Below are 12,170 nucleotides of genomic sequence, written 5' to 3'. Positions count from 1 at the left end.
ATGCACCCCCCGAGCATGATGCTGCCACCACCATATTTGACAGTGGGGATGGTGTGTTCAGAGTGATGTGCAGTGTTAGTATTCTGCCACACATAGCGTTTTGCATTTTAGCCAAAAAGTTCAATTTTGGTCTCATCTGACCAGAGCACCTTCTTCCACACGGTTGCTGTGTCCCCCACATGGCTTGTGGCAAACTGCAATCGGGACGTCTTATGCTTTCTGTTATCAATGCCTTTCTTCTTGCCACTCTTCCATAAAGGCCAACTTTGTATAGTGCATGACTAATAGTTGTCCTATGGACAGAGTCTCCCACCTGAGCTGTAGATCTCTGCAGCTCGTTCAGAGTCACCATGGGCCTCTTGACTGCATTTCTGATCAGCGCTCTCCTTGTTCGGCCTGTGAGTTTAGGTGGATGGCCTTGTTTTGGTAGGTTTACAGTTGTGCCATACTCCTTCCATTTCTGAATGATCGCTAGAACAGTGCTCCTTGGGATGTTCAAGGCTTTGGAACTCTTTTTGTAGCCTAAGCCTGCTTTAAATTTCTCAATAACTTGATCCCTGACCTGTCTTGGACGTGTCTTGTGTGTTGTTTGGACTTCACGGTGTTGTTGCTCCCAATATTCTCTTAGACAACCTCTGAGGCCCTCACAGAGCAGCTGTATTTGTACTGACATTAGATTACACACAGGTACACTCTATTTAGACATTAGCACTCATCAGGCAATGTCTGTAGGCAACTGACTGCACTCAGATCAAAGGGGGCCGAATAATTATGCACACACCACTTTGCAGTTATTTATTTGTAAAAAATGTTTGGAATCATGTATGATTTTCGTTCCACTTCTCATGTGTACACCACTTTGTGTTGGTCTTTCATGGGGAATTCCAATAAAATTGATTCATGTTTGTGGCAGTAATATGACAAAATGTGGAAAACTTCAAGGGGGCAGAATACTTTTGCAACCCACTGTATGTATTCTTTAAGCCAAGTTATTAGCTTGTACGGGGGCATATTACTGACACCTGTTGGCAAAAGAGGGGGCATGACCACTTAAAGCAAAATTATGCAATATTTGAATAAATTTGCTTGCAGGAAATAAGCATGCAGTATGGTTAGAGGGAGGCGGAATAGGAAAGTGCACCAGTGATGTGACGTGAATAAAAGAGTGACACGTGACGAAAAGTGAGGAAAATGGAGCACTATCCTTTTAAAAAGGATAACGCGCAATGCATGAAAACATATTAAAATTAATTAAAGGAGGGGGGTGTCCATAAAGAAGACCTCCCATATATGGCCATAGGAATGTTGCTAGGAGTAAAAAACGAGAAGGGTCACAAAATATTCATGCGAGAAACTGCAGTCACCAAACATTTATTTGCAACAAATTCAAAGTAAAAATACAGGAATTAACATAATTGGGTGGGGACGCTCTCAATTGGTTGCCCCTTCCCTACTTGTGTAAAGAAGTTTGTATGTGATTCTTGTTTGTGACATCAGAACTCAGTACAGCGGTGAAAACAGCACACACGCACGCGCGCACACACACACACACGCACACACACACAATATTACAGAGGATTGGGTAGCAACGCTGTACAATATGAAGAACAGAAAAACGTCTGTTGTGTTTTAGTTCCTTTACAAGGGTGGAGGTACAGCCATATCCTTTGACTCCAAACTCATTTTTTTTCCAGCGGAGAATTAATAGTGAGTGATCGGTATTGTTCCTGGGCAGCGTCCATTGCAGGACTTTGAAAAAGGGGGGGAAACGATTAACCAACCCTCATTTCACAAGTATCCGATTCCTAATAAAGCGCCCACTTTTGGGCGCAGCAAAGCTCTCAGATTAGACGTAAAAGTGGAAAAGTGACTTATGGTAAGATTAAGCACTGCTGGAAGAATAGTTCCTGAAACGCCTGTCATAAAGGCCGCTTGGCAGAGGCGCCTCGTGCCTCGAGACCAGAAGGCTAAAAATAGACACAGGGTAGTAGATGGCGGCGTGAGGTTGGCAAGCCAGAAGGGCTGAGCAGTCGGCCCAGTGACAGATGGCTTCTGCATTGCTGCTGTCAACATTTTGGGCTGTATTTTAGGGAGTTTATTTAAATTAAAAATGGGGAGAGAAGGCCTGGCCCTACGTTCCTCCGAGCCTGGGCAGCACAGACAGAGGCTACGCGTTTCTCATGGGCTCGCCAGCCTAGCAGCACTCAGCATCTAGGTGCTCATCCCACCAGGGATCTGGCCTGCATGGACTTCATATATTTTCATAGGCTCAGAAGGCCTGCATTTTACAGGAAGCCTGAACCTAGAAAAAAAATGAGTTAGATACTCACCAAAGACAAGGGAAGGTTCTCTGGATCCCGTAGAGCCTTCCTGGACCTCTTTCTATCCCCTCCTGCCATTGCTGGTTGAAGTTACCCAACCAGAATGTTGGAATGCACATTTGGCTCTCCTCAGGCAGCCTTCCGAAGTACTTGAGTCTCTGAGTACTTCTGAAGACGAGAAGATCCATGCTTGCGTATGCACAGTATGGATATACCCACCTTCAGAAGCACTTGGAGCCACGAGTGCTTCTGGAACCTTTCGAGGGGTCCTGAAGTTGCCAATTTTGAATAGGGAACAGCTGGGGAATGGGGACAGAGAAAGAACCGGTAAGATTCCACTGGATCCAAAGCCTTCAATCTTCTTATCTTAGGTAAGTATCCAAGTCTCTTCTTTTATCTCGATTCAGGTTTGCTTTCAGGTCACTTACGCTAGTTTGGGAATGGTGCACTGGGCTGACATATGATCCCTAAAGCAGTGGCGTAGCTAAGGAGCTATGGGCCCCAGTGCGAGTTTTACATGTGGCCCCCCAAACACTCTATACATAACAATTGATACGGAGCACCAAAACCTGCCAAGGACAACCACAGTGTCAGAGGTGCAAGAAGGGGATGGGGAACAGTTTGTTAATGATTACTACTATTCAAAGTATCTATAGAAGTGATTATTACCAGCACAGGACCAATAGAGCACTAATACTGTGGTTGAGGGAGAGCCCTACGGAGTCCCTCTGGCCCAAGGTCCCTGGTGCGGTCGAGAGTCGAGACCTCTGCAACCCCTATTGCTATACCACTGCCCTAAAGTGGCCATATATCTATTGATTTTGTGGCATGATCGACTATCTGATTTGATAATTTTATTGAACCGGATGAAAATCAGTGCTGCAACAAGCATGCCTGATCGACAATTTGACTGATTTTGGGCTAAAATTGTAAAAAAAATAAAATCGGTCAAATGTATCGATCGAGCATGCTGAAAAATCTCGGGTTGAGTTGATGGGGTGCGAGGTGGTAAAAGCGTGCGATATGGCGATGACCAACGTACGCGGTATACTGATCCCAAACCCACATCAGAAGTATCAGGTTCCAATTGGTTTGCAAAAGACCAACGGGGATCCTCCATAAGCACCAGGGAGGATTTTCACATGAAAAAGATGGCTGCCCTCATGGAATCACAAACATTTGCCTGTTCTTTTAAAACAGGGTGGGTAAGAGATTACCCATCTATTTTAATTACCATAACTAATATTGCTTAATGACAGTATGTTTGTTTAGGCTCAAGTTCCCCTTTAATGGCCAGCTAGCTTCTCTTTAGGTAAAATGTGGCGGGGGCATGCAACGTGGCCCCTAGTCACTCTCCAGGCCCTAGGAAACTGCCTAAGGTGCCTTGTGGGTGATCCAGCTCTGTCCTGACCAGGTACATAAAAGTCATTGATTTGAAACGTGAGTGCCCACACAGGACTAGACACATATCCTGCACTGCCTCAGGTTTCGGCGTCCCGCTGATGTCTGCAGGCGAGCGGTTGCGGATGATAAACGGCGTGTGGTTAGAAGTTCAAGCAGCAAAGTAGTTAACAATAATGATGATCTCTACAAAGCAGCTTCAGACCAGAACCACAACAGTGTAAAAACGCTGTGATAATATTCCGATCTGGAGCCCGTCCTCAGCGAATGGCGCGTATTACGGCTAGGTGGCGGCCCCCGTCCTCTGACGTTCACTCGCCAGCGCATTAAACTCTGTCAGGCCAAACGAATTTCCATCTTCCTTCTAGCAGCAGGTTAGATGTCGCACAGAGGCGGCTGCGCTCGGGGGTGGGTTGGCGGGGAGGTTTGGGGTTTGTAAAAAGATAAATATTTCTAACATGAATATATATATTTTTTCCTTTGCAGAGAACACAAGGCTATTTGCAGTGTCAGGTTCATAAAGGCAAAAGTCAAACAGGAGAGAAGGGTTGCCAAGTTGTTGTCATAGAGTGTGCTTTGTAGAAGGAATCACTGCATACAAATGGGCTTTATTTCCCAACACTCCACAGCTCAGTGCCTCAGTTTTTGGATAGTTCATTGATGGTCCTGGAGCAAACTGCTGCCAGAGTAGAGCACGTGACTAGAGCAAGGATTCTGATTGGTTGCTCTAAGTGCTTCAAGTGAAGCCCAGGTGAAAATAAGCTGATGAGATAAACAATGATGTATGGGCAGATCGACCAAGCAAAGCTGGAACAAGGTCCTCCAGCACCCAATGCTGAGACACCAAAGTGTGACCCTCAAAAACAATAGGGGAATGATTGCTGAGTGAGTTGTGCACCCCCTCCTGCACTGTGTCCTGAGGCTGGAGCCTCTCTCGCCTCTGCCTTGGTCCGCCCTGCAAGAGCCTGATCTCTCTCTGATCGAACCTAAAGGTGGCCATACACTGGTCGATTTGCCATCAGATTCGACCAACAGATAGATTCCTCTCTGATCGAATATGATCAGAGAGGGATCGTATGGCCACCTTTACTGCAAACAGATTGTGAATCGATTTCAGCCTGAAACCGATCACAATCTGTGGAGCTGCCGCTGCTTCTGCAGCCCCCCCCCATTACCTACTCCGGCCGGCGCAAGTCCCCTGGTCTTCTTCTCCACTCCGGCCCCGCCACTCTCCGGTTACTGAACTTCCTGTCCAGGGGAAGTTTAAACAGTAGAGGGCGCTCTACTATTTATTTAAACTTCCTGCCGGGACAGGAAGTTCTGTGTAGCTCTGGAGCCCGAAGCGGAGAAGAAGACCAGGGGACTCGCGCCGGCTGGAGCAGGTAATGTATTACCGCTGTATTGCGTCGGTCGTCGAGCATTCGAAACGCCGCTAACGACGCACTCCCGACCCGCCCGCGACCCAGAAAAATCTTCCACACGGATGGGCCGACGGGAACGATCGATTTCGGACGGAAATCGATCGTTCTGTCAGCAGTGGGCGCCGTGATTTCACAGCCGTTTCGATTACTGTGATCGAAACGGCTGTATATCGGCGGGAAAATCGTTAGGTGTATGGGCCCCTTAAGACAGATCTGTTGCCTGCCCACACACCGCAGGCTGATTCCGGTTTTAGCATGACATTTCTTGGGAACTGACCTTGTGACCCCGCATCTGCTGCCTTGCGGACCTCGTGCTGTCCCCCCTAATGTAATATGTGCCCCCCCCCCCCAGTGCCCGGTGCAGTATACTTTACCCGCCCGGGTCCGCCGCTTCCTCAGGACACCTCCCGTATACATGCGACCCACGTGGCTGCTAGCATGCAAATGGGCGAGAGTGTGACATTGGGGGGGACAGGGCCAGGGGTTCCGTCACGTTCGTCGCTCGTCCCGCAGCGGGCATGCTCTTGGCAGCATTGTTTTTAATCCAATCCAATTATAATAATCGAATCGGATGGTCGATTGGCCGCCAGGTCGCTTGATGTACGGCCAACTTTACAGGCAATACATTAGTGATGATTGTAATCTGCTAATTAAGATTACGCAAAATTACACGTAAATTTATGCAATTAGGCATATATGTAATTACTAATTCGTAATTAAAGCGACTTCGTATTATCATTCGCCATTACGCATACATTTATGCGTAATTTCGTGCCGACTTTAGTGGTGAATTCCAGAAGAATAGTGGGTACACGTTACAAGAAGAATTGTTCAAAAAGACCTTGTAGTTTTTGAGAAAATCGATTTTATAAATGCAAAGAAAAATGGTTTTTAAACCCAGAAAAATGAAAAGTTTAAAAACCATTTTTTTTTGTATTATTCAAAATCGATTTTCTCAAAAACTGCAAGGTCTTTTTGAACAATTCTTCTTGTAACGTGTACCCACTATGCTAGTTGAGCAATTTTGGTAGTAATAGAATGTATGGGGGCTGGTCTTACAGCTGTTTCACAAGCAAACGCTTTCTTCCTCAGAGGAAGCAAGCGTTTCAGAGAAAGCAAGCGTTTGCTTGTGAAACAGCTGTAATCGCCCATTCACACTTGAGTGTCTTGCTGGCGATTTCGGCAAAACGCTCAAACACTAACGCTTTTCAAAGTGCTAGTGTAATGAAACCCTATGGGCCCGTTCTTACTTGGGCGATTTGCGGTAATCGCCGCAAATCACCCAAAAATGCGAAACGCAAATGCATAGCCTGCACCATTTTCAGGCGATTTCCTGGCGATTGCGTTTCAATGCTATAGAAGCGCTAAACACGATCGTGGAGAAATTGCTGCACTGTCCAGTGATTTTTCCACGTGAAATCGCGGAAAAATCACTCTCGCAAAACGCCAGCAAAAATCGCCGGCGATTTGCGCTTCTAAGTGTGCCCTCAGACCAGCACTGCTTACTTGTATCTGTCTTGTTTGGGGATGAAATAAAGCGTAGATCTTTGCAGTTCATTGATGCCTGGACCCTGTTTTCCTGCAGCACGAGTTTCATGCGTAATTACGAATGGTAACATTTAACTACAGAAATTAATGATGCTATTCCCCTGAAATTTTGCATTACGATGCGTAATTGCGTATTACGACGCGTCATTACACATGGGCGTAATTTTTGCTTATCACTATTGTAAATCCTTTGGTAAAAACTAGCAGGGTTTGCACTGGCTGAGCCTTGATTGCTGGGCCATCTCTTGCAGGAATCCTTCTGTGCACATATATTCCACAGACATGCTCCAGTCTCTGCTCAGGACCCCGGTCTGTCACTAAGCGGCTTATGGGGCGGCCGCGGATTGGAGGAGAGGCTGATTAAATGCCTATAAATCATCCAGTCAGCCCCGGGATTGTAAACCAAATATTTACCCTGCCCTTCCTCCTTTGTGCGGATCTCCCGGGGCCGGTCAGACGGTTGGCGGTGAAACTCGCCATTTCACTTAACCCCGTCCAATCTGTGGACAGAGGCTAATTACCATGATTGATGAGCTCGCCCTCCACTGGCTGCTAAACACACTCTCTCTTCCTGTCATAAATACGGTTCACTAGCTACCGGCTACGCAGCGCCGAAGCTGACGGCGCCAACTGAAAAAACTCAGCGTGGCGGAATCAGGAAACGTGAAATATTCTGAATTCACAAGTCTCACTTCTAGGTGACCTCCCCAGCCCCCACCCCCAGTGATCGATGCCATCTCCAAGCCTGTGACATCACGGCCATGAAATCTAATCCGCTCGTTTGTTTTGAAGGTGCACGTTCCGAAAATACCTGACAGAGATGTGCGACGGCGAGTTCTGCTTCTGCAAGAAACACACTTTAGATTTACAGGCCTTTTTTTTTCAATTCGTTTTTTGCTCCTAAGTTTTCTCCCACGTGGGATTTTCAGACTTCGGGCTCCATTCACTAAACCGTGATAACTCAAATATCACACCTTATCAAAGTTAACACGCCTTATCAAAGTTAACACGCCTTATCAGAGTAGCATTACGAGCGCTACGAATCCGCAGGGCAGGACGAGTGCCATTGCCAATTAGCAGGCATACGTTCGTAGTGCCCTATATCGATAAAATGCCTTTTAGAACACCAACAAGCAGCCAAATACTCAGAATAATTTTGGTAGTACTTTTTCACCTACTTTTTGGTACTTTTTCAATTACAGAGTGCTGAAAACTTATTTTAAACGGAAGATAAAAAAATGATCTCCTAGGAGAAATGTTCAGAGAAATAGTGACTTGAATAAGGGCCAGAGAGCAAAATGTTCTATACTGTAATTTATGTAAACAACAGATTATCTGTATGTTGGTTCCCAGGGGCGTAGCAAGAGTCAAATAGCCGATCTCTGTCGGGCTGCTCTACTGCTCAGGTGCAAGTCTCCTGTGCCTGCGCAGTAAAGCGGACCCGACAGAGATCTGCTATTTACGCCTATTTCCGTACGGAGAGCCGCAACAGCGCCCCCGCTGGAGCCAGGGAAGGTAAATATATCAAGCCGTGTCGGCTTGTCGAGCATGGATTGCAGGAGACTTCGTGGGAGCCAGCGCTGGATGGCCTGCAGCTACAGGCCTGTGTCTTCTCTTTATCGCCGACGGGCACCTATACCACATGCCCCCACTTCATGCACTGGCGCCCGTACATGGGGCGGGGTCCCGTGGTACAGGCACCCTTGGTAGCAATGTAGAAAGCCGTAAAACTCAGGAGGAAGCACCACTGGACAGGTGAGCCGTGGGGGAGACCAGGAGCCCGGCAGGTGGAGGCAGCAGTCAATGGTATGGAAGGTTTCCAATAGATTCAATAATAAAATCTATTAACCACCTTAGCGGTATGGACGAGCTCAGCTCGTCCATCACCGCCAGAGGGTGCCGCTCAGGCCCTGCTGGGCCGATTTTGATCAAATAAAAAGCAGCACACGCAGCCGGCACTTTGCCAGCCGCGTGTGCTACCTGATCGCCGCCGCAGCGCGGCGATCCGCCGCGAGCAGCGGCAAAAGAGGGTCCCCCCAGCTGCCTGAGCCCAGCGTAGCCGGAACAAATAGTTCCGGCCAGCGCTAAGGGCTGTATCGGAGGCGGCTGATGTCCATGACGTCACTCCGCTCGTCGCCATGGCGACGAGGTAAGCGAAACACGGAAGGCCGCTCATTGCGCCGGAGGCGATCAGAAGAACGCATCCGGAGCGCCGTCTAGTGGGCTTTCATGCAGCCAACTTTCAAAAACCCTCCCGCAGCCGCCCTGGCGATCTTAATAGAACGCCAGGGTGGTTAAACATCTGTCTGCAGTGTGTGGGTAGCCAAAATACCCCTGCTTGATTAGATTCAGTTCAAAGCAGATCAATCTTAAAGTGAACCTAATGTCAAGGAAAAAAAATGAGATTTACTCACCTGAGGCTTCCCTCAGCCCCCTGCAGCCGATCGGCTCCGCTTCGATGGTCCAGGACCCGCCGGCGAACACTTCCGGTTTGGCCGTCACCATCCGACAGGCATGGTAACGCGAGTGATTCTTCGTGTTCCCAGCCTGTATATCGCCCCCTATGCTGCTATTGCGGCCTCCTGGCTTTAGGTTCACTTTAAGGTTTATCTGAGTTTACATAGACGCTGTACAAGTTGTTTACGTAGATGTACATACACACAGGCCAACGAACAAAACAATCAATACTGCATGTGAAATGACACACTACACAACATGGCCGCATTCAAAACAATAAAGTTGTTCAAACGACTTGTATACACTTGACCAACCTGCAAGACTGCTGTGCAGGTAGATCCACCGGATGGATCTGGCAAACCACCTGTAATCAGTTGGTCATTTTGTTGTTTCCCAGCCGCACACCCAACCGACTTCCAACGGACCAAATCTAGATCATAGTTGAGCAGATTGTTTGTACATGTGTATGAGCCTTAAAGAGAACCTGAACTGAAAATTCAAATTCAAAATACACACTTCATACTTACCGTGTAGTCTACACATTCATCTCTTTCTCCTCTCCTGCGTCCTGTTTGTCCACTGTGATCAATGGAATTCTCCGTCCTACATTTTGAAGATGGACATTACCCCGTAACCGCTTCTGGGGCAGCACACTGTTAAACTGTAATATCACCCAAGCGAGCCATATGGAAACATAGACATTACCTTACATGTCAGTTGTCCTTTCAGTTATAACTGACAGCAACTGATATATTTCAGTTCTGACAAAATTTTGTCAGAACTGGAAGGAATAATTCTAAGAAGAAAATGGTGAGCTTCTGAGAGGAACTGACGGCGAGGTAAGTATGAAATATTAATTTGCAGGTACATCATGTGTATTTTAAATAATTTTACTCGGTTCAGGTAACGTTAATTTATGGCCACCTTTAGTTTGAGAGGGGGTGACATGTGTGTCCCTCTATCATTCTTCCATTTTCAGGGGTGTTGCCAAATATTGTCTTGTAGACCTAAAAAAATAGATAATACTGCATCTGGCCAAATGTTTTTCAAATAAAGATGTGTTTAATAGAGAACCTAATAAACCACAAATCAATGCTTGAAATTCCTCCAGGCCTGGCTCTAAGCTGCCTAGTCTCCTGATCATGTGTTTAGCTCCCAATATGGCCGCCGTCAGGTTCAGGTCAGAGGTCATCTCTATTAGCCCTGGTAATTGGGGGATCTGCTCGGGCTTAGTCCCTTGTGCCTTATCAAACATGTACAGCAATAATGTCAGTCCCCTAAACCCAAACCACATTTCCTTTAAAAAAAACAACAAAAAAGGACAAATGTGATGTCAATTAGTGCAGCCAGGTTTTTACAAGACAGGCCAAGGTCACGGGCTTACAGCGTGGCGGAGATGCAAGCGGCGAGGCTGAGGCCTTCTCGCACCATCTGGACTCCAGAATCCGTCCTTTCAAAAGGTGAAATGCAAAGCAGCTTTGATTTAATACGCCCGCTTGTAAGATGCGGCTTTTACCCTCCGTTTTATGGAGAGGAATATAAAAAAGGGGAGAGAATTGCATGTTTATTACAAATACCTCTCGCAGGGCCTGTTCCGTGTGCGAGGCCGATGGGTTAATGTTGTTACATTGTGTTCTGACCAGAGTTCTCTGGTAAAGTCATCAGTGGCGGAATGAAACAAACCGTCTAATTCTCGGTCAGGTGAGCAAGTCCTACGTGTTACGGGAGCAATCCTGTCTCACTGCAAGCCATTCTGGCACATTCTGCATACAATGCACAGCCTCTGTGTCCTTATAGTGCGCCCCCAGTCTCCCCGCCATGCTCTGCTGTCCCCCAATATAGAAACCGCCAGGCTAGAGACACACAGATTGTCGCTAGCTGGCTGTTTACCTTTAGGCTGCCATTCACCGCTGCTCCCCCGCCTCTTGTATAGCGCAGCTCCCCGCCTCTGTCCCTTCCCTCCGTGCCTCATTAAGCCGATTGGAGGAAGCTTACAGAGGCGGGGAGGAAAGGGACAGAGGCGGGGAGCTGCGCTATAGAGCAGGCGGGGGAGAGGCGGTGAGTGGCAGCAAAAGGGTAAACAGCCAACTAGCGACAATATTTGTGTTGCTAGCCTGGCGGTCCTTATATTGGAGGACAGCAAAGCCCGGGGGGAGGCTGTGGGCACACTATAAAGACACAGAGGCTGGGCATTGTATGCAGAATGTGCCTCTGGCTCTGTGTCCTAATATTGATGTCAGAAACTTACCTCGGGCTCTCTTGAAAGGAAACCTGGACTGATGAATGTGGAAAGCGCCATTGCTAGGTTATGAAATGGCTACTTGCCTGGCGTTTATTCTGATCTAACCTTTATCACTAACCGTCCTTAAGGCCAGCTTTACACTTATTATTTGAGTCAGCCCCAGATTTGCATCACAAGAGCCTATAGGCACAAATGTCCTGGCAACCTAGACTCATAGATCTCAACTGTCCCTTTTCCGCTGGGACAGTGCCTCTTTGGGAACTAATTCCCACGGTCCCTCTTTGTTCCTCTTTCAGGACTGATGCACAGATCTGTGTAAATATATATTTTTTTTTTAACTGAAAAATGTGTTTATAGTTATTGACTCCAAACTTTATTTTATACAGTATTTCTTAATTTCAAATCTTAATTTGAAGGAAAACTAATGATAGAAAGCATGAGTGTGGTATGAATTCTTAAATTACATGCTTATGAATTTATAATGATAGGCTAGGTGTGTGTCGGGGGTGGTTAGAGGTGTGGAATGGTCTTAAAGTGTCCCTCTTTCTCATCTTAAAAAGTTAATAGATATGTAGACTTCACCAACCATCCATGAACCTGCGAACTCCCACTGAACCGCATCGCAAGTGTGCTGGCTGGCCCAGCTGTCACCCCTCCCTTACTTCCCTTACAGGTGTCCCTTAGCATCAGGTAACCAGAGGTACCCTCAGGTGCCCCTGACTGAAGGGAGAGTAACCTCTCATTTACGCTCTGCTCACCACTCTGCAGGGCTGGATTTAC

Source organism: Hyperolius riggenbachi, chromosome 1, assembly GCF_040937935.1.
Source record: "Hyperolius riggenbachi isolate aHypRig1 chromosome 1, aHypRig1.pri, whole genome shotgun sequence".
In the NCBI taxonomy this organism is placed as follows: Eukaryota; Metazoa; Chordata; class Amphibia; order Anura; family Hyperoliidae; genus Hyperolius; species Hyperolius riggenbachi.
This window is presented reverse-complemented; position numbering follows the sequence as displayed.